The sequence below is a fragment of the Phocoena phocoena genome, chromosome 20, assembly GCF_963924675.1.
Source record: "Phocoena phocoena chromosome 20, mPhoPho1.1, whole genome shotgun sequence".
In the NCBI taxonomy this organism is placed as follows: domain Eukaryota; kingdom Metazoa; phylum Chordata; class Mammalia; order Artiodactyla; family Phocoenidae; genus Phocoena; species Phocoena phocoena.
Window position 1 is genome coordinate 51,107,668 of NC_089238.1, and position 27,320 is coordinate 51,134,987.

Consider the following 27,320-nt stretch of genomic DNA (forward strand, 5'->3'; position numbering starts at 1 on the left):
CCTGGAAAGATCCTTTAGCAATTATTCCTAACACTGGCTCAACTTCTGGGGGCATCCAGCTTTCTTTTATTTCTGGTATTCAGAGCCTCTGCTGGCACCACGGGTGACATGGGGATACAAGAAATGAGAAATGCGTGCCCTGTCTTGTCGGCAACAGAAGTTACCCTGAGACACCAGGCTACTTAAGGGAGCCCGTGCAGGCAGCACGGTCTCCCTCTTGCTTCTCTGAGCAGCAGCTAGAGTTGCAAAGCTCTTTTCCACTGCTCTTCGAGAAACGTACATGTATTCAGAAACGGCCCTTAGGAGTCAGGGGGCCTTCTTGTTTGCTTTTCTTAAAGAAAACTTTCTCAATATAGTAGTGGACTCAACAGGAGGAATTCACAGTTACACACTCAGCCCAAGTAACGGTGGGAGGCCCGGAGTCTTTTGAATTTGCAGGAGTGAATCTTTTGAGGCTGGCAGGGAGGCCGAGGGGGGTCAAGTTTGGCTGTTCTTGGCCGCGGGCTGGTGATTCATAACCTCAGAACGTGCTCCAGGTTGAAGGGAAGGGACGCTTTAATATCGCGTCTACAAGAGGCTTCCCCCAGCCCAGGACACCTCCTGCCAGCCTCAGGACGAAGGGCCAATGGTCTCCCCATGGTGAGGCTGCTTCTGGAGCTGGGTGACAGCCCACGTGACCCTGGACACCAGGTACCTACAGAACAGGAGCTAGAAATGAACTGCGGTCAGAGATGTCAGAGCTTCCATTATTCACATAACACGGTGTCTCCCTCCGTTTCACATAACTTCACATCACGTAGGGGGGACTAGATAAGGAAATCCAAATAGTCGTTGGTTTAAGGACAGTTGGATACGACTGCTCCCTGAATAATAGGGGGGAAGTCTGCACCACATTCCTTGATTCACTCTTCCGTCTTTGGTCCTTGTAATAATAGAGACTCTTTCTGGAGCGATGGCAAAGAGCCAGCCAGTGTGACAAGTCAAGGCTGTGCAGACGCTGCCCTGTAGAGACCTGTCAACAGCACTTAGAAGGAGTTATCACTGTCTTCTGTTCGCTGGAAAGAAACTGAGTCTCAGAAGAGGAATGCGCGCAAGAGAGAGAGACAGAGAGAGAGAGAAAGGGAGAGAGGGAGGGAGAGACAGAGAGAGAGAGAGAGAGAAGGATCTAGCCGTTTTTCAATTTTATATCTGTGAGACGGCTTGATTTCTAAATGGAACATGAAACACATTTCCAGTTCCTGGAGGTGCACGAGTAGTCATGTTCTCTCTTCCTAGGCGGGAATCTTCTTCTAGAGCACTCCTTTACCCACAGCAGAGTCCCCTGGACTTGGAGCTGGGATTTTAGGGGTGGGATCCTGCATCCGCCCCTCACTACCTGCTGACGGCTGGAAGAACAGGAAAAGGCAGAACTCAACTCTTCTTCCCAGGACAGAGCAAGGCTGTCTGCTTTTGTCCCCCAGCCACCCTGGAAGGTTGATACCAGTATTATCTATTTAACAAATAGAGATTTTCGGGGCTGAGTAACTTCCCCAAGTTCACAAAGGTCAGGAGAAAGGGGGTGGGGTTTGCAAAGAGCTGACTTTGGCCGTTTCCAAAGCCTATGCACTTTCCCATCTGCCACCCTGTCTGGGACCAGGTACTTTCCGAGCCTCCCTTTCTCGATCCGTGAAGCAGGAATTGACAGTATCCTCCTTGTGCTCTTGTTGTGCTGTTCTGTGTGTTAAATATAGTGTCATAAACAATGATGCCTAATGTATCACCTGACACACGGCTGGAAAGCAATACGTGCTGATCGCTATGAAATCAAAATCTCATTTCCAAGGTGTTTTAAGATCTTTTGTCTCCAGCACAGCTTCCTGGATCAAATGGGGACTTAAAGAAAACCTGACTACATTTTGATTGGATACTTTAAAAAGAGAGAAGGGCACGATGGAGAGCATTTTGGCCAATTTGGGCCAAATCTTGTGCTGTGTCTCCAACTGAAGTCTAACTTTGTTGGTCTAAAAGAAATGCTGTTTTCTGTAGACCATGGATTTGATTGCCTTACAGGAACACTTAACCAATGTCTCCATTATGAAAACAGCAATGAGCTACTCTTCGCCTCTCTTCACGGAAAACTTTTGATCTGAGCTACCATAGGCTTATCTCTCTGTTCCAAACATCTGAGCAACCTCTAACCCCTGTCCTATTCAAAAATAACTTGGGAGATTTTAGGGAAAACAAACCAACCAGCAAAAATGGTTGCCTGGCCCTAAGCCACGAACTTTGGAACTGTATTGGTTTAAATAGTTCTTGAAAACAACAATTTTTTGAGTTCTCTAGGTAATGTACAGCCAAGAGTAAGAAATGCCGTTTTGCCAAACTGAACCTTTTCAGCTTTGCAAGATTACCATTCCTCCTCAGGGCCTTTGCACATGCTGTCCCCTCTTCCTAGAACTCTGTTCCCTCTAGGCTTCACTTAACTAGGTCACACTCATCCATCGGGTCTCAATGAAATACCTCTTTCAACGAGAAACCTTCCCCTCCTGTGGTGAGCAGACCCTAGGGAGTCCCCCGTGATCCCTGCCCCTGTGTTCACACGCTGTGTGATCCCTGCCCCTGTGTTCACATGTTGTGTGATCCCCTTTTTTTTGAGTGTAGGCAGAACCTGTGACTTGTCCCTTGCCAATAAAATACATGGCAAAAGTGAAGGGGTTTTGAAGATATAACAAGGTCCCAAATCCGATGATTTTGAGTTAATCAAGAAGGAATTACAGGGCTTCCCTGGTGGCGCAGTGGTTGAGAGTCCGCCTGCCGATGCAGGGGACACGGGTTTGTGCCCCGGTCTGGGAGGATCCCACGTGCTGTGGAGCAGCTGGGCCCGTGAGCCATGGCCGCTGAGCCTGCGCGTCCGGAGCCTGTGCTCCGCAACAGGAAAGGCCACAACAGTGAGAGGCCCGCATACCGCAAAAAAAAAAAAAAAAAGAAGGAATTACAGTGAGACCCCTACATACGAATGAGTTCCGTTCCAGGAGTGCATTTATAAGTCCAATTTGTTCGCAAGTCCAACACAGTTAGCCTAGTACCCAGCTAACACAATCGGCTATACACCGCGGTGTTTATGCTGGCTTCCGGACACCCTGGGCTTGAAATAAAGACACTGTACTACTGTACTCTATACAGTCCTGCAAATTTCACAGAAGCACAGCCGCCTGTAGAGGACGCACGCACGTGACAATGTACGCCAGGCACGTGAGCTAACTTACGTGATCAGACATGCAAACGCACGTTCGCATCTTTGAAAGTTCGCCACTTGAAGGTTCGTATGTAGGTGACTTACTGTGTCTTGCTCTCCAGGGCTTGGCTTAATCAGGTAAAAGCCCTTCAGAGAGGGACGAAGCCTTCCCTGGGAGAGACTTTTCTTGCAGGCTTGATGAAATGAGTGGCCAGAGCCATGTTGGACAGGTCCTAATGGCGGGGAACTGTGGGCCCACTCTAGGACCTTAGGGTGACCTCCAGCCAATAAAAAGTCTAGAACTCTCAATCATTTAAACACAGGGAAATCAATTCTGTCAATAACTTGGATGAGCTTGGAAGCAAATTATTGTCCATTTGAGCCTCCGGATGAGAACACGGCCCAGCTAACCCCTTGATTACTGTCTTGTAAGAAGACCCTGAGCAGAGGACCCAACTGAGGTGAACCTGGACTCCTGATCTATAGACAGTGTGAAATGATAAACGTGTGCTGCTTTAAGACACTAAGTGTGTGCTAATTTGTTATGCTACGAGAGAAAATTGAACACCTTCTTCATTCTCCCTCACAAATGCTTTCTGGGACTCCTGACATTCTTTGCAGTCCTCAGCACATCTCTGAATATTGTATCAAGTTCTGTCTCCCCAGTAGATCGCAAGCTTGGTGAGAGCGGGCCCTCGCTTACCTTGCATACTCACTCCTCTGACCCAGCACCTCACTCACTGCCTGACACGTACGTGGCAGGCTCTCAATAAATGCTGCTGAATGAGTAAATAAGCAAGCAAGTCGGGCTGTGTTCCCATTTCTGTCTTTCTACTGAGTCCCATCCACATTCTCCTCCTGGCATTTTCCCTCGCACAAGAGCAGAGCTCGCCAAACTCTGGCTCACAGTCCAAAATCTAGCCTGACACCTAACATCTAGAAGCTTCGTGTGGCCCACGAGTTAACGGTTGTTTTCACATTTTAGAATGGTTGGAAAAAAAAAAAAAATCTGATAGACTAGTATTTCAGGACACTTGAAGAGTCTATGGAATTCAAAGTTCAGAGTCTACATATCAAGTTTTATTGGTGCAGAGCCATGCCCATCTGCTTACCTAACGCCTATACTGGCTTTCTTGCTACAGTGGCAGAGTTGAGAAGTTGTGACAGTGACAGCATGGCCCATGGAGACTAAAATATTTACTATCTGGCCCTCTAGAGTAAAGGCCCTTTAGAGTTTGTCGACCTCTGGTCTAGAGCTTGAGAACTATGGATGGAGACGGTAGAGTCAGAAGCAGAAGGACGCTCGCCGGGCAGTCAGGCATAGGAGCTCAGGGCAGAAAGGAGTTGGATACCTCTGGCTTACCTGCCTGGGAAACACCTGGAGAAGGCAGCATTGGGCACAGATGTCAGTGGGGGTGGGGTGGGCGGGGGACAGAGGCAGCCGTGTTGTGGGTGAAGTCCCACTGGATAGCGATATCAACATACGGTCACATAAAGTCTGCAGAAAGATGTCTTAAGACCTCACAAAACATTCCCTGAAGGCTCTCAGCAATTAGTGGGGCCGATTCTAGAAAGATCTGAGGGCCTGTAGGATGTATCACTGGAGATGAGTCAGCAAAAGTCTGTATCAATATTAACGTGACTCAGTTTGAACCAACTGTTGGTTGCGTGCGGATTGGGGAAAATCCTCTGAGCTGCCTTGCTAAGACATCCTGCCCGCTGGCCACAGACCCTGAAGCTCAGAAACGTGGCCCCCATCCATAGGCCCAAGACAAATCTGAAAGAAGAGGTGATTTTCAGAAATGTGAAGTCCAGGCGAACATGCTGTCCAAACAGCCACCAAAATAAATCAGAACTGACGTCTATTCTTGTGTTTTTTCTTGGTACTTTGTTTACACGCTTTCCCTGAATCTTGAAGTAATGCGTCATTATTGTGGAAAATGCAGAACGTTATAGAAAAATCTAAATGGTTATAATCTCACCACTTGGAAGCAACTTTTTTTTTTCACTGTTGTGGCCTCTCCCGTCGTGGCGCACAGGCTCCTGACGCGCAGGCTCAGCGGCCATGGCTCATGGGCCCAGCTGCTCCGCGGCACGTGGGATCCTCCCGGACCGGGGCACGAACCCGCGTCCCATACATCGGCAGGCGGACTCCCAACCACTGCGCCACCAGGGAAGCCCGGAAGCAACTATTTTTAAACTTCCAGGCTATTTCCTTTCCGTCCTTTTCATTTGTTTCCTTCCCTTCCTCCCATTCTTCTCTCTTCCCCTTTTTTTCTCTCCTGCTTCTCCTTCTCCTATTGTTTTGCATAGACAAGAGCATAATCTCTGTCTAAATGCGACTTTTCTCTTTTTCTTGCCTGCAGTAGTATATGCCGTTCTTAGGTGATAGAAAATGTACTGTGAACCAGTACTTCTCAATGAGGGGAGGGGGCGATTTTGTTCCCCAGAGGCCATTTGGCAATGTCTAGAGATGTTTTTGGCTGTCTGAAGTAGAAGGAGGATGGCTCTTAAACATCCCACAATGCACAGGGCAGTAAGTATCTGATTCCCAGTGTCAGTAGGACGTCAACGTTGAGAAACCTGGCTGTAGACATACTTTTTGATGGTTGCCTATCGTTCTATTGTCTACAAACCTCTTATTTATTTGAACACCAGTCCTCCTGGTTGTTGGATATTTATTTTGGTTTTTTTTTTTACCTAATACAATAATACTGAAACATGCTCATGTGTTTTGAATGAACACAAAATATAAATCATTTTCCTCTTTTCCTATAAATACTGGACCAAATTAAAGCTGTGACTATTGTAAATGTCCAAGGATCACGGCCCAGCGGTAGCGCAAGCTCCTCAAAAGCACGGCCTACAATGATTTTTTCTACCCTCAGGGCCTCACAGATGTCCTGGAGCATAACAGGTGTTCAGTGGAAACTACTGTACGATGGTTAGTAAACTTCATCAGTGCTTGTTGGTGGGGAAGCACGTCCAGGTTTTGCTACACAACGTTCAGCCCCAACTTCTCCTTCAGTCTCTTTGCGTGAACTTTGTTGAGAATCTAGGCTGGTAGTGAGACAACAAGTGTTAAGTCACTCTGTCGCTTTTGTGGTGTCCTGCCAGCGTCCCGGGTATGTCAGCGTTGTTGGCATGAGCGTATGGTTTGTGCGAGATCAGCCACCACAGCGCAGAAGGGCGTCTGTGCAAACGCAAGGACTGCATGCCCACTTTACAGATGGGAAGGCTGAGGCCCAGGAGGAAAGCAGCTCCACGAATTTTATACGTCTTCTGACCTATCAGCCACAAGCTAACAAGGGAGGGCCATCACCTCTGCAGCCACTGCGCTAGCCCTTGGCTGAGCTGGGCAGCAACCCTGCAGAGGCCTCAGGGGCCTGGCTCTGTAACAGCGGCCAGGCTCTGGGCTTCTGAGAAGAAACTTGCCCACCCTGCCCTGGACCCTGCAGTCCACGGGCTCGGCCCCACCTCCCTGGAGCTAGAGCTCCAGCAGAGTTTCTCAAAGTGCAGTCCTGGGCCACTGACATCCCAACCCCTATTAACCTTCAGACTCCTCCCGCCATGGGCCGAATGTATCAGTGCCCTCTCAGATGCTCAGACATGCTGAAACGGGAGCCCACATTAGGCCTGCCCAACGCTCAACGCGTGTTCTCTCTAAAGGGCCAGACGGTAAATATTCCAGGCTCTGCGGGCCACACGGTCACTGATGTAATGGCTCCCCCCGGGCACTGCAGCAAGCAGCTGTGGAGGGTGCATAAGTGGGCGGGACTGGATGTGGTCCGCGGGCCATAGTTTGCTGACCTCTGGGCCCGACAAGTCAGTCAACCCAAAGAACCTGGAGCCGGAACCCTTGTGTAAGTCGGTCTCCTTTATTCTCATTTGATGACAGGAGACTCTGCATGAGACGCCGGTGACACACTGGGAGGTCTGGGTTGATGGCGAGCTCTGCTCTCATCAGACTGTGTGGCGTTGCCCAGTGCCTTCCTTCACCAGGACTCAGTGTCCCCATCTTGTACCAGTGGACCCATTGGCCCTCCATCAGCCTTCACCCGTCTGCCTCTTCACTCTCTCGGCCATCTGGCGGCCCCCCTGCCGCCACCTCTGTGTAGGGAGCAGAGGGTGCAGTGGGCCCGCCCAGCCCAGGCCTCGCTTCCCAAGAAGCCTCCCTGGCAGCTCCGGGCTGCTCGGCACAGGCCAGCGCTCCAAGGGCCAAGAGTGAGTCAGAGGGCAGGTGCTGGGACTTGCTCCGATCACGCCCTCTCTCCGGGCGCTGCCCTCCATGGCCGGGGCTGGAGGCCCTGGCAGCAAGGGAGAGGGAGGGGCAGCCCTCCCCCTGCCGCCACCCTTGCACCACCTTGATGGCCTTCGACGGGCAGGATCGGCGGGGCTCCACCCGCAGTCCTGGGCCTCTTCTCCATCCTCATCTGCCCGTCCTTGTTTAGAAACGCCCAGCAGCCCTGGGCAAATGCCCATGCGACCACGGAGTTTCAGTTCTCTTCCACACAGCCCTCCCTCTGCCTGGGATACCGTGGGCCTACCTGGTCCATTCGGCAGATCCCCGCTTACCCCCGTGTGCCACTGCTTCCGAGAAGCCCTCCCTGGACCCTGAGGAGGCCTCCTCCACTCTTCGATGCCCAGCAACCCTTGCACACACCTCCTCTTGACCACCTCTCAGACGTGGACTTTTGTGGTTGCTACTGTGAGCCCACACACCTGGCAGTGACAGTTTCAAGGGCAGGGACTGTCAGTTACTAATCTTTATACCCCCGGCCTCAGCACAAGCCTTTGTCCATACCGGGAGCTTAATCAATGCATGTCCAGCACGCGTCATAAAGGTCGATTCCATTCTGTGCTCAGAAGAAAATGAAACAGGGCTTTTTCTACCAGGCAGCAAACTGACAGAAACCATTACCCCCAGGAAGTGAAATAAGCAACACTGTGGATTGACTGTGGGGAAACTGAGGTACGTGAACGCTGAGAGCCTTCTGATGGAGTGTGGTTATTTTCACGCACTTTTGCTTTCACCCCATTTCTCTTTCTCCCTCGCCCACCCCTGGTCTCCTCATGGTGGACACTTTCCAAATTTGGATTTTCAGTCTTCCTTTCCTTTTATTTCTCTGTCTTTAGAATTAAGGTCCTCAAACTTGAGAAAGCCTCAGAATGTCTTAGGCAGCTCGGTTAATGCTCAGATTTCACCCTGACAGGGTGGAGATTAGCAGGGCTTGTGTGGGCTCCAGGAGATGGCATACAAGCTCCTGAGGGGCCGGCGTGAGGGTGGTCCACGGGCCACGCTAGGGCAACGCTGCTCCACGCTTTCCATTCTGGCTAACTGACCTCTTCTAAGATCTTCAACTGGCGCCTCCATACAAATCGCTACCAGCTACTCACTTATTTGACAAGGATTTTCTGAGCGCTGACTCTATGCCAGGTATTGCTCTGGGCCCTGAAAATTGGATGGGCAACCTAAGAACGCTCCTTCCCTCACGGGGGACACGTTCAGCTTTTTGCCCCAGACACTCTTCCATGACATCATTCAGACTGAGTATATCTAAAATGCCAATTCTCACCCCGTCTCCTCCTGTCAGCCGCCCCACCCACTGACCTTCCTGCCTCCATCTGGGCGCCAGCATTCTCAGTCCGGCCACCCACTTCCTGTGTGGCCTGTGCATTACTTCCTCCATCCTTGTAGGCGTCGTGCCTTGTTGATTCTCCACTCTCAACACGTATCTCTTTCCATGACCCTTGTCATCACAAACAAGGCGCTTAGAGGTTCACGCTAGAAATCTGCAGGAGACTCTCACGCTGCCTGCCATCTCTGTGCGTTTTAATTCCTTTAGATTGATCTTCCAGTGCAGTGTGTCTCAAGCTACAACATGTATCGGAATGACCTGGAAATCCTGGGGAAAATGAGACCCCAGTTCAGCGGTTCTGGAGGACGGCCCTGAGATTCTGCAGTCTGACACGTTCCCAGGCGATGCTGAGGCTGCCAGTCCGTGGATGTCACTTTGAGAAGCAGGGTCCCAGAGCACATCGCTTTCTCTTTGGAACTCTCTTCTTCATTGACTGTCACCCACTAGGTTAAACCCCTACATTTATTTATTTATTTTTATCGGAGTATAATTGCTTTACAATGTCGTGTTAGTTTCTGCTGTACAACGAAGTCAATCAGTTGTGTGTGAACATATATCCCCTCCCTCTTGGACCTCCCTCCCACCTGCCCCCTACCCGCCCGACCCGTCGAGGTCATCACAGAGCACCGAGTGAGCTCCCTGTGCTGCCCAGCAGATTCCCACTAGCTACCCATTTTACACATGTAAACCCCCCAATTTAGACTGACGTTCAGGCCCTGAACCTGTCGGCGGTCTTCCTACTCATGTTTCATCTCCCACTGCATAAGTTACTTTCTTTGCATCACAGATCTCCTTCCTGACCTAGTTCCCTACCCTTGTTTATGTATCTCTCATACCAAGAACGCCACCATCTCTCTCTCTATTCTTATAATCCTTATCCTTCAAGTCAAGTTAAGCCCAGGTCCTATCTCCTCCCCTTTTCTGGTTCACAGGCCCCTCGCCAGCCTCTGAACTCCCAAGACACCCACTTTTGATTTTTTTTACCTTTGTCTTTATCACGTGCTTTGTCCTGGGACTTTCCAGTTCCTTCCACTACAAGAGTGGAGTGCACTCCCCTGCCCTTGACTTTCTGTTCAGCCGTGTGTCTTATTTTGCCAATAAAACGACAGGGCAACCAATTTCAAGCCTAGGACTTAAGATATCTTGTGTTTTCCTTTCTGCTCTTGTGTGTTTCTGCCATGGCCGTGAAGAGTTCATGACCGGCCAAGCCCGCCGGTCCCAGGAGGAGGATGAGAGACACGTGGGGTGGAATCAAGCTGACACCGCAGTTGATCACTGGAAGTGTGAGTGAGCCCAGGCAGGATGAGTAAGGGCGCTCTCTGCACTCGGCCTGGACGGCCCATTCTAGCGAACCCACACTTCCTGGGAGTCAAATGAATGCTTATTTTTGCAACAAAAATTGAGATTTTGTGGTCATTTATTATGCAACTATAGCTAACCAAAAGAGGCATGTATGTTTCTAAGCTACTCTTTTTTAAATTGAAGTATAGTTTGTTTATAATATGGTGTTAGTTTCAGGTGTACATCACAGTGATTCAGTCTCTCTCTCTCTCTCTCTCTCTCTCTCTCTCTCCACGCACACACACACACACACACACACACACACACACATATTCCTTTCCAGATTCTTTTCTCTTACACATTATTATAAAATAGTTCCCTGTTGCTATACAGTAGGTCCTTGTCATCTATGTTACATATAGTAGTGTGTATATGTTAATCCCAAGCTCCTAATTTATCCCTCCCCCAACCCCACTTCCCCTTCGGTAACCAGAAGTTTGTTTTCTATGTCTCTGTTAAGCTACTAATTTTTGAGCAACACTTGTGGGCACCATGCTAAGGGGTTCACATAGTGTGGGCTCATAGACTCCTCTCCTCGTTACAATGCTATGAGGTGGATACTGACATTATTCCAATATTACAGATGAAGAAATCAAGATTCAGGGTAATAAAATGAGAGCAGCTGTCTGGGTAGGTGCTTCTCAAACAAATGCTCACTCCTGAGGCTTGTCTTTCCAATGACTATCCTGTCCTCTGAGGGATATATTTATGTGTGGACACACAGAACATATTTGGATTTGGTTAGGGCAAGAGGGAGCCTGGATACTTTAGCAGCATGCAGGAAGAATCACATCATCTTTAAAGCGAGCTCCAATGTTTAGGAACCCCATCCCGAGAAGCCGATCGTGGGCATTCTGGTGTCTTTAAAATACTGCACAAACCAGGGGGATGGGTTTGCCGTTAATGGTGCTGCCTATCTGGTTTTGAGGACTCGAACCCAGACTTTGCTGGGTTGACTCCAAAGGTCTAGGAACTTTGTGTTCCCCAACAGGGCAGGCAGCCAGAACCCGTGCGTTCTTTAACTATTTGTGCCTTTGGGTTTGCAATGGCCATGGAAAACAGGGGAAAAATAATAATGATAGGAATGCTTAAGTTGTGCTGGGATCTTCAGCCAGAATGATCTTTCAGAGTGCACAGAGGATAATATCACACCTTGACTTAATCCCTTTGATGGTTTCTTTTGAACCTGTCAGGTCAAAGCACAAATCCTTCACGTGACCCAGAGTGACCCCAATCTCTATCTTGTTCTCTCGGCTTTTAGTGTCACCACACTTTCTTTGGATCTCTGAATATATTATCACACCTTCTCCAGGCTCTGAGTCTTCGCATATGCTGTCCCCTTGGTGTACAAAGCTGTTTCTTTTCCCTTTACCTGTCTAATCTCTACTTAGCCTCCAGGTCTATACGACAGCCTCTTCCACAGAGAAGCCTTTTCCCAACCTCTCCGACAAATTCAAGTCCTTCCATAGTGGCCGTTCTCAGAGCTGATAGTAGACAGTGAACTTGGGCATACAACTATAACCATACCAGTTAAAATACTGAAAATATTTCTGTAGTTGTTGACGATTAACTATGGCTCTGAGCCCCCAGTGCCATGCTCTGGTCCATCTGGCCTTCCCTGGACCACTGCCCCCTGCCTACTCCCCGCTTCCACATAACTGAGCAGCTCAAGGTTTCCTGCGTGGCACTGCAGAGGCCGTGCAGAACTGCAGTCTGGGTTTGCAGCCAGCTCTGATTAGACTCAGCCGATTCTGCTTGGTCCGTCAGGCCCATGCTCAGAGTTCCCCCTATGATTATTTGTCGAATGATTATATTGTCTGACAGTGAGTATTTCCCTTCTTTGCTATGTCTGAATCTCCAGAAAGCAGGGACAAGTTTTGGAGTGTAGAAGGCCTGGCGCCCAAGAGATCCAACATCTGTACATGTTAACTGCATATGCCATCCATCCTCACAGCAGCTCCAAGACTTAAGAATGTTCATCACACCCATTTTATTACACCAGCAAGGCTTCAGAAGAAGAAAGGACATGCATGGTGACAAGAAGGAGATGGAAGAAATGCCAGGCTCTAAGGCGCGGGGCTGTGTTATCCCAACCGTACAGTCTTGGGACACCACAGGAGCTGCCAGGGGTCTTGATGGCTCCTCTTTGGAGATGCTGCCATGAAATGGTTGGGGAGGGGGCCACAGTGGCCATACCCCAGCAGCTGTCTCCTGTAGACGTAGCCGAAGTTTCTACTGCAGTTGTACCTGGGGCTGTCCAGCTGTGTCAGGAGCTGAGACGTGTGCTATCAGCCACGTTATGCCGGGGCACAGTTGAGGCTCACATCCCTACCCATTTTGGTCTCCATCTGGGTGGCTGGCAGCCCCCAACATGGTCCCCCATGGCCCCTGCCCTCTTGATATGCATGTCCTTGTGTTATCCACTCCCCAAGAGTGCGGGCTGGACCTACTGGCTGATTTCTAACGAATAGGCTATGGTAGCAATGATTGGACGCCACTTCCAAGATGAGGTTGTAAAGATAATGCGGTCTCCATCTTGCTTACTCTCTCTTGCTCCCTTCTTCTCGGAGGGAAGTCAGCTGCCACTTCATGTACTGCCCTATGAACAGGCCCACGTGTCAAGAAACTGTAGGAATGCTCCCTAGCCAACAGCCAGCAAGAAACTGAGGCCCTGAGCGCAGCAGTCTGCAAAGGACTGAGTGCTGCCAATAGCCACACAACTGAACTTGGAAGAGCTCCCTTCATTTGAACCTTTAGATGAGACTATAGCCCTGCTCAACGCCTGGATTGCAGCCTTAGGAGAAACTTTAAGGCAAAGGCACCCAGCTAAGCCACACTTGAGCTCCTAACCCACAGAAACTGTGAGGTAATAGATGTTTACTGTTTTAAACCGCTAGATTTTGGGGGCCATTTGTTACCCAGCAATAGATAACTAACACAGTTGGTGAAGGCAGTATTCCAACATGTTTTTTTTTTAAACTGCAGGATAAAATTAACCCCTGTGCATAAACACTTGAATCTCTATTCTACGGATTTAGTTTTGGCTTACATTTAGCTCTTCCTGAATCTACACATAAATATTCAAATTCGCTTAACGTTGAATGGAGACCCACCATGTGCCAGACTGTGGGCTGTGGATTCCTGGAAATGAAGACCTTGTCTCACTCATCTCTGTACCACGGGACCTAGCACAAGGCTATCCCATAATAGCTATTCAATAACTACGTGCTAAATTAAATGATCTCATCAGCAGTTAGCTATTATGACCCACATCTTACTGACAGAGTTTAAATGATTTAGAGAGGGTCATATAAGAGGAGTTAGGCTTTGCACCCACATTCTAAGGCTGCCGTCTGGGAACCCCAGAACTTCTACATAGTGGGTAAACTAGCCCATTACAATCTCAAATGGCGTTGCTTCCCTTCGGCCCTAAAATACCAGCTCAAAATAAGCAGGTGGCTTAAAAAACGCTTTTATTCAAGGATTTTATCCAAAAAAGCTTTGCTATCCTTTTCTTTCCCCCTTAAGTACAGTGAAATGGCCTTTACCATATTTTAAATGGATTCCTGGGATACAGTTCCTCAAGGCTAACATGTTAGAAGTAAGTAACAATTAGGTTATTTTAGTCTCAATAATAACGTTCATGGAGAAGTTGGTGTTGCTCTCTGAGTTAATAAGAAAAATGTGTAGCAAAAGCATGAGACTGCAGATAAAGCCACTGGCAAGAAATGGTCTGTTTAAATACCAGAAAACAGCCCGTGTCCAAACAGGTATGTGATAAAACAGTATAAATAAACTGCTCTGTATGCAGTTTTAGCCCAAGCAAAATTGTGTGAGAAACTTTCCTTCTGCTCTGAAAAAAAAAAAATCTATATACATACACACACGTACGTATGTGTGTGTGTGTGTGTGTGTATACACACATATATCCAAACCAGGCCTCTTGCGTCCTCCTCAGACTACACAGCTGAAACACAGTTCTCATCCAGAGAGCCAAAAGTAAAAGCTGTTAAAAAAAAATTTTTTTTTAATGGCCAGATAAACAAAACCTTGCTAGGGAATGATTATACTTTTGCAAATGTGGCCTTGAGCTAGAATCTTGGGAAAGACTCACCTCTTTTCAACCTTTATGAAATATGTCTGCCTCTTTGAATTAGCGATGGTCACTTCGTGTTGTGTTATGATATTTCTGAAAAATGTTCTTGTTGTCGCAATTTTCTCAACCATGTGGGCACTTGACTTAGCATGTTCAGAATCTAGATGCCTGAGAAATCTGTTTGGTTTCCATTAAGACCTGCTAAGTGCACAGGAAACACGGTTTAGAGCTGAAAGAGGTTATTAAAAACTGTCCTTCACTTCATGCCACTTCCTTCTGGCCAGGAACAAAGGTGGGGCAAGGAGTTGGTCCATGCCAGAAAGTCTGGAAGCACGGGGGTTAAATATTTCCCCCTGGGCTGCTTGTGGTGTTTGGGATCATTTATTCTTTGCAACCTGTGTCTAGGGGGGAAAATAGCACAAACAATGCAGATGTAGCCTGCAGCCCTGGAGATCCCTGACAACACCTGGCAGGCCTCTGTGGTGAGGAAGTACCACGGTGGAAAGTGCAGGGTCCTTTGTTTTCAGCAGTGCAAATCTCCCTCAGCTCCCCGCAGGTGTTCTACTTCAACTATTGTTACTGCCCTCCTCGAGAAGTTTCCTCTTGGAATACATTCCTCCTCTCAATGCACATATCTCTCCATCCCTCTTTCTTCCCCTTGGAAAAGCTTTTCCTATGCACCCTGTACAGAGCGGAATTATGCCAACGGGGCTGGGACGGAAACCAGTTATGTGGAGGTCACTTGGTGTGGCATTCAAGGTTGTGAATCCTGAACTCAGGCCTGCTTCAAATTCTAGCCTGTTTTCTTTCTAGCCAGGTGATCTCTTTGAGCCTCAACATCCTCATCTGTGAAACGGGAGTAACAGCAGTACATCCTTTACTGAGTTGCCCTCTTTAAAGGGCAGAGCGCAGATGCCGGTGGGCCCCTCAAGTGCTGTTTTGTGTGTGTCTAGCGAACCACACAGATGGTGGTATCTTCAAGTAGTATCTTCCAGACAGAGGTTCTTCAACTGGATTCTGCCGTGCCTGTCATGTCTAATTCTAGTAACTGTTCCAGGTGGGTCCACAGACTGTAAATAACCGCTTCAGAGCTAGAAATCACTGGTTCATATTTCAAACGCTCTGAACCAACATTTGACTTACGCCAAACTTAGTGTTTCAGAACCCAATTCTGGCTGTGTCTAGAGTGAGATGGAAAGCCAGCATTTCTCTTTGGAACAGAATTTTCTCTAAGAAACAATCAGTGAATCAGGATAAAAGTTCTCCTCTCTGTTATCAGTGAGGGCTGGAGATGTAGTCAGCATCCTGGCCGAAGGGGCCTGAAGTACATTTGGTATCGTTTTATGTTGCGTTCTCACTCCTGTTTTGCTTTTCCTCCCCCCACACAACCCACCCTCGGTGGCAAGTATTATAAATAGGCCACCTTCTTATCTGATCTTCCCCTAAATGTTTTTCATTTGAAAACCACAGTTAATTTTAGATAGTTGTCTGAGATAATCTCAAATTTGTGTGTAATATAGGCCCCAGTTCTAAGAAAAACATGACATTTCTGGAGGACCTGGTTTTGGTCCCTCCAACCGACTTCCCGCCCTTTATCAGAGGCAGGTTGTATCCTGGGCCTGCGGGCTCCCTTTTCCAGAAGCAGAGAGACGGCCTTCCCCTGCAGGGCTCCTCTTTACTCAAGAGCTTCCCAGGTACGACTTTTTTAAAGCTGGAGAAGGAGCTCAGGGCGGCAAGGAGTGAGACCCCCAGCACTGCTGCCGGGATCAAGTTTGCAGCGACGGCGCATCCTCTACCCTCTGACTCTCACTGGGCCAGGCCGTCTCCCCAGCCCCCCTAGATAACTGCAGTTGTAAATGTTGTGCAAAGGCTGCTGTACAGCTCTCCTAAATCACAGGCTGTTTCTCAGAGCCTGGGCCACATTTGTCCTGGCTCGAGTTAAGAGGTAAAGAACATTCCAATTGCGAGCTTGGAAGGAAAAAATATATTTGAAGTTTTTTCAGCTAACAAGGTAGGCAGAGGACTCAAATTCCAGTAAACGAAGGCTGGTTTGCAGAATGCAGTCATCTCCCCCCCTCCTCCTTCATTTTTCCATAAAGTACCATAAAAGGCCTCTACACTAACAAACATTTTGGGAAGGGAACAGGCTCCAGGCCAAGAAGCCGGAGCTTAAATGGGGGCTGGGGGTGGGGGGATCTGAGCCCTGGGGCACAGTTTCCTGAGCAGAGTCATTATTCAAGAAGGGATCAGGCATTAACAGCACTACCCAGACCAAATCTGCAGCAACCCTGGGCTCCCGGGGCACGCAGGTCAAGAGATAGCCACCCTCCGCCACTGGACGCGAACTCTTCAACTTGACCCAAGAAGTGTGGTGTGAGTGCTTCTGCACGACTCAGGTTCCACACCTGAGAAACGCACATGCCTCTCTTAGTTTAAAGAACGAAAAGCAAATCCAATGCGATCCAATCGAAACTCCAGCTGCATTTATTTATTTTTTCAGAATTTATTGTTGTGAAACACAGAACTATTATGCTAAAATGGATACAGAAGAGCAAAGTTCCCCAGAGAGCTAGGTCAACCATGGAAAAGAAGAAACGGGGGAGGGCTTCAGCCCACAAAATATTGACATACTACAAAACCATAATAATAAAATCAGTATGGTACTGGCTCAAGAACAGAGACGCATGAACAGGGCCTATTTATAAATGAGGGCTTGAAATATGATTAACACAGTTTATAAATCATCGGGAATGATTATTTAGTAGATGGTATGGAGAAACTCACCATATGGAGAACAATAAAATCTGTATCCCTATATTATACAAAGGTGGAATCCAGATGAATAAGGGATTCAGTGAGAGGCAAAATTATAAGGTTAACAAAGAAAATTGAGAGGACTATTTTTACGACTTAGAGGTGGAGAAAACTTTCTAAACAAGACCCAAACTCACAAAGTCTAAGGGGAAAAAATGGATGATTTTGATCATTTCAAAACTGAGGATTTCTTTTTAATAAAGGATAGCAAAGATGATGTTAAGAAGATACAAATTGCAACACAGTATTTGCAGTGCCCCAAACGGACTAAGAACCAGTCTAGGATATGTGAAGGACGTTTGTAAATTAACGTGAAAAGGATCATAACATGCGATGGAAATGGGGTGAAGGATGCGACAGGCAGCTCACAGAGGGAGAAAGAAATCCAAATGGCTGACACGATAGGAAGAGGTGTTCAACTCATGAGTCATCAGAGGAACGCAAATCAAATCTAGCGAGATATAGCTTTATACCCCTCAGACAGGCAAGAACGAGAGAGCTAGACAATGCCAAGTATAATGCCAAGTGAGATGCGCGAACTCAGAGATGTGGGAACTAGGCGAGGCCTAGTTCCTAAAGAAGAGTTTCCTGAGATTGAGTATCCACGTACATTAGAATCAACAGTTCAACTCCTGGAATACCCCAACGAATCCTCACTTGGGTCCATGCGCGAGAACATACGAGGATGTCCTCGGTACCTGCGGTTGCTGGGCAAGGCAGGCAACCATGGGGTCCCTAGTTGAGGAAATGGGGGAGGAACAATGGGGAGGCGCATTATGGAGTCCTACGTAGGCAGCAGTTAGAAGAAATTTGGTGGAACTGGCAATGGCAATTAGCAGTATGTGAAGTTCTCACAAACTCGGCACTGAGTGAAAAGTAAGGAAAGCAAACAGTCGTGATTGCTGGGAGGCTCAAACGGCAATAAAACACTCAATGCGGCTACTGGCCCTAAGGAGGTATTGGATTCTGTCAACAGGTAGGTGGGAAATCAGAGGGGTCAGCCCATCCTGACAAAAGATTCCGGGTTGGAGGGTAGGGGGTGGTACCTGGAACTATTCCAGATGGAATTTGTGGACTGCCGGCCGCCCAGTTTTCTTTGCCGTGTCCTTTCTCTCTCACTTGGTAGCTGAAATGGGGATTCTACAGGGAGAAAAACTCTGGCCATGAAGCCCTACTTGACTAGCAGTCTCCTGTCCTGATGTTAGTCCCGAGGTTCATGTGTCGCCCTAAGCCAGGTGCTAGGTTTGCCAAAATTAATTCTTAGCACTGCATTTATGTGGGTTGGTCTTTCATCACGGCCTCCCTTGACCTTCCACATGCAGCCTGTGTCCCGCGGTCGCGGAGGGAATCTGTCGGACGTCCTTTCACTGGCGTGTGCTTCGCAGAGCGTGCGGAGTCAATTTCACACAGGCTACGGGAGAACCAATTGTGATTGGATGGAAAGGGATTTTTCTCCCTCTTGTTCCTACCATGCATATATTTTAAAGCATGGCCATCCAATGAACGTGCACTAGCGAAATGCCAGTGCCCGACAGCTCTAGGAGTGAAGGAGGGCAGTGGACGAGCTCGTCTCACGCTTGCTCTGGGAAGCCTGGGAGAACAGATTCCATTCTGCAAGAAGGAAGCCAGGGAGTTCTCTCAGTGCAGGAGACAGCAGGTTATTTACAATGTATTTGCGATCAGGGGTCACGGAGAGGGGCCGGGAGCTGAATTCCAAGAACGGCACAGAATCCAGCTCTCTCTGTAGGAAATTCAGGGTTTTGAAAACCCCAAGGAGCAATAATTCAACTGGGCTAACCTGATGAACTGTTTTTAAATGAGTTTGAAGAAACAGAGTCAAACATTGAACAGCTTCCTAGAACTGAAGCAACCGGGCAAAGGTAACCTTTCGTTAGACCTTAGCAGTACAGCCAGGGAACTGGTCAGAGTGTAGGGCTCAGCTCCACTGGGGAGGGGGGGAGGAAGACTCGGTTTTATTCTCCCCATTAGGAAGCTGTCCAGCGCAAGGCATGCGTTTTCCACTTCCTGATAATGACTTCTTCGAAGCTAAAGTATCAGGCAAATGAAGTCAACTCAGTGTATTGAACGCCTCCTCTGTGCACGGTGATCTGCTGGGGCTTTTCCCTGTCTTATCTCGTGTAAGCCTCTCACAAGCCTTCAAGGAAGAGATTATCATTCTCCATTTTTCAGAAGAGGAAAGGGAGTCTCTGGGAGGTTAAAGAGATTCTCAAGGTCAGATGGCTTTTGAAAAGAAGATGTAGATTCAAACCCAGACAGCTGATTCCACATTGGAACTTCCTTCAACCCAGACATTTGCTCTTAAGGGATGTCAGGCAGCCTGGAGGGTCCTGTGATATCGGGGAATGAAGGGATAAACCGTCCCCTCCCCATCCAGTTTCAAGCAGGGATGCTGGAGGAGAAGCTGTGCACTAAAAGGAAGCTGGGGCAGAGTTTTGATCATTATAATGACTGAGCTTTTGTTGAATTTTTATGTGCCAAACACTGTGCAAAATGGTCTGCAGGAGCCACAGTCCTATGAGCTGGTTACACTACTTTCTCAATTTTTCTATTTGGGAAAACTGAGTTTCAAAGTTTAATTAACTGTCCAAACTCAAATACTTAGTACTTCATGGTAGAGATGCTAAATATGTCTGACTTTCAAACCAGTGTTGTTGTTTTTTTAAAAAACAAAACACTACTCAAAATTGCTTTCCTAGGAAATGGCAGTGTGGGGCAATGAGAGCAGTAGCAGCTATGGCAGTGGTGTTACAGCAGCTGTAGCAGTGGTGATGGCAGTGGTGGTATTGTTCTCGGTGATGGTGATAGAGGCGGTGAAAGTGCTGGTGGTGGTGGTGGGGGTGTGATGATATTAATGGTGGTGGTGGTCTAGGTGAGGGTGGTGATCGAGGTGACAGCAGTGGTGGTGATGGGTGTAGAGGTGGTGGTACTGTTGGTAGTGGTGGCTACAACAGAAGTGACAGCTGTGATGGTGATGGTGGTGGTGGTGGTGATGCTGGTGATGGCGGTGATGATGAAAGTGATGGTGGTAGGAACAGTGACGGTGATAGCGCTGATGATGGAGGAGACGGTGATCCTGTTGGTGGTGATGGAGGTGGTGGTGGTGGTAGTAGTGGTGATGGGGGTAATGGTGATGCTGGAAATGGTGGTGGAGGTGACGGTGCGAACGATGATGGTGATGACAGTACCGATGATGGAGGGGATGGTCATCTTGCCGGTGATGACGATGGTGAAGGGGGTGGTGGTCCTGATGACGGCAGTGGTTGTGATGCTGATGGTCACGGTATTAGTGACCGTGGAGGCTCTAAGTGGTGGTAGCTCCGAGGGTAATGGTGGCTGCTGTTCACAGACCCTCGTCTGGAGGCATTTCTGAGACCTCCTCTGGAGAGTTTCTGAGAACGAGAATCTTCTATTTTCTGTGTGCCTGGGAGTGTTGATTAGCTTTTTCTCCATAGGCTGCCCTTGAATTCCTCTGCCTCTATTCACTTCCATGCTGTTGACAAGGCCGGAGCTGTCCAGGACCAGCTGGGGAGAGACAGACCCCGTGACCATTTCCCTGAAGGCGACCTTTGGCCACTCCGCACTGGAACACATGACCCCCTGCCTCGCCCCTGGCACATTAACCAGGTGACTGCTTGCCAGGGCCCAGCCCGGTCCAAAGGGATTTGGGATTCAGTGTCCCAAACAAGGCACTGATTAGCTGGCAATCAGGCAGTGATTAGCAGGTCGGGTCACCTGCAGTTCAGGGCCCATTGTTCCCTGCAAAGTCCTGGGATGTTTGCCACGCGGCCAGAGAGTCTGAATGTCTGAGGATCCTGATGCCTGCAGCTCTGCCGGGTCAGCCGTGATTAGGAAAAAAATCCTCTGTTCCCCTAAGCCCGTCCCCACCAAGGAGGCAGTGCCGAGAATCCCCTCTGTCTATTCACACACGAAGCCTTTGAGAATGGCTTGCTTAAGCGCCCAGCACTGACTGGGAAGGGAGGCCCCAAGGATACGCGGAAGAACCAGAAGCAAGTTAACCCGCTCGTCTTCATGCCTGATGTTAAGAAAGCGAGCGGTGAAATCGGACAGACCTGGGTCCAGACTGGGATCCTGCTGTGGTCTTGACACGTGACCCGGGACAAGAGATTTAACCTCTGAGCATTGGTTACCTTGTTTTTGTTTTTTTAACTAAATTTATTTATTTTATTTATTTTGGGTCTTAGTCGTGGTGCGCGGGCTTCTCATTGCGGTGGCTTCCCTTGTTGCGGAGCACGGGCTCTAGAGCGCAGGCTCAGTAGCTGTGCTGCTCCGGCTTAGTTGCTCTGTTGCATGTGGGATCTTCCCCGGACCAGGGCTCAAACCTGTGTCCCCTGCGTTGGCAGGCGGGTTCTTAACCACTGTGCCACTGGGGGAGCCCCGGTTACCTTGGCTTTTAAGACGATTAATAATAATACTTGTTTATTAGCATTGCTCGAGGTTTAAATTAAAAAAAAAAAAAAGTAAAGCAGTTACTACAGTCTCTAGAACAGAGAAAGCACCCATAAGTGCTATCATCATTACCATCCGTTGTAGCAGGACTTATCACCAGTTTTTTGAAATCCTTTATTTTAAAAAGTCCCCAGTAACACCCCTCCTAAGGTGAGGACAGTCCCTCTGCCACCACAAGGATGCCGTGAGATGATTCTCATAAAGCACCCAACACAGGCCCTAGCTTATAATTAGCACTCGATACGGGACAGCAATGACGGTGACTGTTATTATTATTTGCTCAAAGATGAATGCAAAGGATATTTTTGCAGCGTATTTCACTGCACTGCAATATATAATCATGAAAATTTAGACAGAGCCTGATTTTGAATTAAAAGGGGATTAATGAAATGATTCATGGTATATTCATACCATTAAGTCCCTTTCAGCTCAGATCACCTGGAGGTCTTGTTAAAATGCAGGTTCTGATTTGCTAAATCTGGGGTGAGGCCCAAGAGTCTGCATTTTTAATTAATTCTCAGGTGATTCCAGGGCTACGGCTCATGGACCGGATACACTTTCGTAATAAAAGAGTATGTATATATCTGTTTCTATAAAAGTAAAGAAAAAAGTCCTAGATTCTATTCAAGAAGAGTCACGTCTAAATGAGGGTCTGGGAGTGTTTTTATTTTCCCCCTTCCCTAAAATGTTCTGTTTTTCTCCAAAATTTAATAATGAACATGCCACGAAAACATTAAAAAAATGCCCTAAGTGTCATGGTGATAGAAAGATCGCCCCTCCCCTAAATCTTGTCTCTCAGCCCTGTCTCCAGCACACTGTGGCCAGGTCTGCGGGCCTGATGCCTGATTTTCTCCTACAGCCACTCGGGGCCTTTTCGGCGCCGTGACCACAGGGAAATCCCATTAGTGGCCGCTTGTCCCGTCGGCGTCAGCTCTCCCAGAACAGGTGGGCCCCAGCGCAGATACAGCAGCTGGCCCAGGTTCAGGGCTCGAGGCACGCACACCAGCCAGGTGCGTAATGGACCGCTATTAACTAAGAGGAGCCCAGAGGGTTCTGAGGGCGGTTCTGGCTGCACGTGGAGAGGATGCTTCAGCGAACGCGGCGGGGCAGCCTCTAGAGCTTGAGAAAGTCCAGCCTGCCGGCCCTTCCTCTGAGGGGTGGGCGGACGGGAGGACCCCCGGGACCTAAGGGTGGGTGGGCAAAGGATCTCCTTTTCCTTCTGAGTCCCCTCAAGAGAGAACTGGGTACGTGAGCCCAGCATCTCGGCCTCATCAGACTGTTCCTGTCCCTGAGAGGTTGGTCTGAACGAGCAGAGATGGAATTGCACAGAGCTTGGGTCAAATTCCGACCCTGCCACTTAAGAGCTAAAGTGCTTAGACTTAAGCTGAGGCTCTGCGTCCCCGCACGGGAAAGGGGGCAAGCGTTGCCATGATGGTATCCTCAAGATCGGGAATCGTGGAGCTGAAGGGCCTAGCCTCCGGCCAGGCACAAAGCAGGCTTGCCGGGGCCAGTACTAATAACGACCACGACCACGATTTTGGCCACAGTTCTCCTCACCTTAGCGTACCCTTGTACCTGCCTAGAAGACCCCCCTCCGCCGTCAGCCACTGTGAAGTCTCTCGTCCTGGCCCCCATCACCCCTCCACGGGACAGCTGGAGACTGCAGAGGGGCAGACGCACACTCAGATCGGGAAAAGCAGGGGAGCATAATAAAGGGACTTTTCACCGAGGTGAAGGCAGGGTTTAGGAAATCAAGAAGGCCGCAGGGCTGGCCACGGTGGCAGGAATGGGGGATGAGAAGGTGCCTTACCCCCCAGCCAAAGAGAGGGCCAAGGAGAGGATGCACACAAGAATGCAGGCGGGGGGGCAGCTCTATGGAGAGAGATACCTGAGAAGGTCTCTGGCCTTTATCACGGCATGAGCCAACTCACCAAGAAGGCGGTGGCCAGCGAACAGAGCCAGCTTCCTCTCCTGCTCAGCTCTGATGTCCGGCTCGTACCTTCACCAAGATCTTGGCTTGCTTCTCCCCCGATTTCACCCTGACACTTTCTGATCTTGTTGGATGGCTATCTTGTGTGCACTGATAATACAGACTCGAGAGATGAAAGCTGTCTTTCCAAACAGGACGGCAACGGATATAACGATGCGTGACACACAACCCAGAGACTAAGCACGTTACAAGTGACAGCCGTGAAAATTATCCTAAAACTGCTCTGTAAAGGACCATTTCAGGACCCTACATCCTGGACGTCCACTCCTACCAATGATCTAACCACGAAACTCACTCAAACACTTCCAGGAGCAGATAACTTCTAGAGGCAGAAATCTTCCAAGACTCTGTGGAACAAGATGATTGGCAACTCCTTTGGCAGAAGCCAAGGTGAGGCCAGATGGCAAGAGAGGCTCCGCTGTCACGCACAAAGGTCGCCTCCGGAGGGTCCAGAGCAGGGTGCAGAGGGAGGCCAGTGAATCCGGAGGGACAGTGGGGGCACTGCAGCAGCCCTGCTGATCCAAAGCTCACCCTTACTTCATGAAACCTTCGGGACAAGCCACCCTGATGGATCCTTCCTTACTTGAAGCTCACACATACCTTTCTTGTAGCATTTGACTCTCATCAACTCATATTAATTCTTTATACGCATGAATCATTTCCCGACTAGACTGTCAAATCCTTGAGGGCAGGAAGGCGGCATAATATAATGGATAACATCCTGTGTTTTCAAATATGCTTATGAAGATTTAGAAAGATTATACATGCAAGATGTATAGTGTGTTACTGGGTACACACAGAAAGTGATGGATAAACAGATGTATGATGATTAATTATTCCTCTGTTCTTCATGTCCCCCACCAGGCTGAAGATACATCCCTATGCCACACCCCCAAAAGGAAACGGCATTTCTTCTGCACCTTCTGTGGGTCATTTAATACACAGAATTTCACATCCATTATCAGAGGATTTTCCAACTTAAACGCATAGGATCCACTTCAAGTACAGGAAAAAAGTCTGACATATTCTTATAAGGAGGCTCTTATTTAAATATTTAGAAAATAAAATTCTGTTTAACCTCCTAATGCTTATTGCTCCGATGAAATGATAAAACAAATTAAAAATTTTAACACAAACAAAGGTAAAACATATTCAAAATTCATGGACATCATTTTAATTAAATGTGACAGGCAAGACGGTTCTGATGAAACTGGTTCAGAACTTGCCACGTACAAGTGCCACTAAATGCTACAGCACAGGTACCCTTCCGCTCCAGGCGCCCTCAGAGCATGACGACTCTCTTACTCCACACTGTTCCCCATCTATGCTGGCACTGTCAGCTTACTTGGCATTAATTTGACCGTAACGAATGATTTTCAACTTATTTCCCCTCTGTTCTTTTCTCATTTATAGACTCAATTAAATTAGCATTACAAAGTGCCAACTTGCTTGCAATCACTGACATCGAAATGTGGCCGCAGCTGTTAACTCTAAAGGGCCATCCAGGTAATCCAGAATATGCTTTATAAATTTTACTTTAGATCACGTGTGGAATGAAAACACAGCATTTGAGAATTCTAGTAGTGAGGGGGTCTCCCTGCCCCACGCCTGGGATACGGCACCTGGTACAGGCGCCTTTAATCTCAACAGCTCGGGTGCGGTAGGTGTTTCCACAGGAGGACATGAGGCTCAAGGGGGGTTCAGCCATTTACCTAGGTCCACCCACCTAGCAGGTGGCACAGTGAGACTCAGATCCTAGGCTGTGTGTCTCTACATCCGGTCTGTTGATTAGGCTGGACTAATCTTTGGGCACTGCTGATTGGTTAATGCTATGATACATATTACTGAGGTGGAATGGAGGGCGGGGTGTTGGGGAGACAGAAAGTGAGAAGGGAACCAAACGTGCTGGGCCAGAGATGGCCACGTAGACCCAGTCCACTGGGCTCACGTGTGGTGGCGGTTTGATCACAAGCAGTGGGGAGTCTGGAGCCATACAGAAGCCAGGGAGTCACACAGATGAAGCATCCCTCCCAGGGGCTCTCGGGCACACCTCCAGGTGGGGCCGCTCCGGGCGTCTCCACGACTGGCTTAGCAGTAATCAATGTATGAAGGGCTGAAGGGCATGAAAAGAAAGTTCTGGGTCGCACCTCATCATCTGACCCACGCTCCTAGTTCCAGGCATGTGCTGCTTCCTGCTTTGAGTCTGAAGCTGGAGGTTCTTTCCCAGCCCCCTTTGTGTTAATCCTTTCGTGTCTTCAAAGAGTTATGGGAAGGGTGACCCTTAGTTCACATCCACAAAGCTGGGGCCCTCTCTGTCTCCAGGACTGGAAAGAGGCCACGGAAGGGGTGTCGTCAGCCGCTGTTCTCACTGTGGAAAAGCCGAAGAAAGTGCTGCCCATCCCTCCAAGTCCAAGTGTTGAGAATTCAGGAAACTAAGAAACCGAGGCAACTAGCGGGCAGATGTGATAAACACCCACTTCGATCCAACAGGCTAACAACACTCAATACAACTTTTGCGTGGCTTTTGCATTTCCTGAAAATACAAATTCATCTGCTACTAAAAATCCCCTTCCTGTAGCAAAGTTAACTTTCTATTATTTTGGGACGGCAAATTGAGTCACGTGACATTTCAGGAATATCACACACGCGCGCGCACACACATCAGGTAAAGCCATAATAAAGTTCTTCTAGCTTTCCATATATCTCGAGGACAATGAAGCCATTCAATCAGTGCCTGTATGATAATTATCTTTTTGGACATGTGACCTCATACTTCTAATCTATTAAGCACATAAAATCTGAAAATGAGTGGTGTTAGTGAGTGGTACTGAAACGGATACAAGGGGACTGAAACAAAATAAAGCCAGCTTTAGTCCTGTAATCCCCGAAGGAATAAGTGCGAAGAGGATGGTGACTTAGGACACTTAAGAAAAGTACCGAGAAATAACCTAGTGGATGCATGACGCATTTTACTCACTAGATGCCTGATCTTCACTGCGTCAGGTCACATGAATTTGGGTGCAGGTGGGGTAGCGGTTGACTCAGATGTGGGCAACAACTGTGGTGATCTGCGGTTCCACGTAAAATGACCGGATCCTCTACTGCCCCTTGGTTATTTCTGGTTTTCTATTAGGATCCTAAATAGCCACTCACTTTGGGCTACTGGAGCCAGTCCACAGAGGGGTTAGTTACAGAAACGACTGCTTCTGGTAGTTTCTCCTTCATTCTCGGGGCAATCTCAATCAGGTTTGTAGACTCTCCTTTCTCTAGAGATGTGGGCGCAAGCTGCACCAAGGTGGGGCGTGTTACAAGGTGTGTGACCGTGCGGTGCTGTTCTCACAAACTTCATTCCCTAATACAGACCCACCGGTGACCCAGGAGACAGTGTAGGCACCCGGCATCTCTCCAATTTAGGTTCAGCTTCCTGCCTTTCTGGAACGCTTTCTGCACAGAGAAGGGGCCGTGTCACTGCTCTTATTACGAATCTTAATTTCTGTGTCCTGGACCCTGCTATCTGTGGCTCCAAATTTACTGCTATTATTTCTCCTGGAAGGCCTAGAAGTGGGAACCCAGGCAGATGGACACCTTGGGTGGGCCCCAGAAGTTCTCAGGTGGGAATGCTGATCCAGTGTCTCCACGGCCTGTCCCTTTACCCCTCTTATGCCCCCCACTCCAGCCCCCTGGAGACCCATATGAAAAATGCTTCAGAGCAGGAAGCCTGGCTGATGGATTAATCAA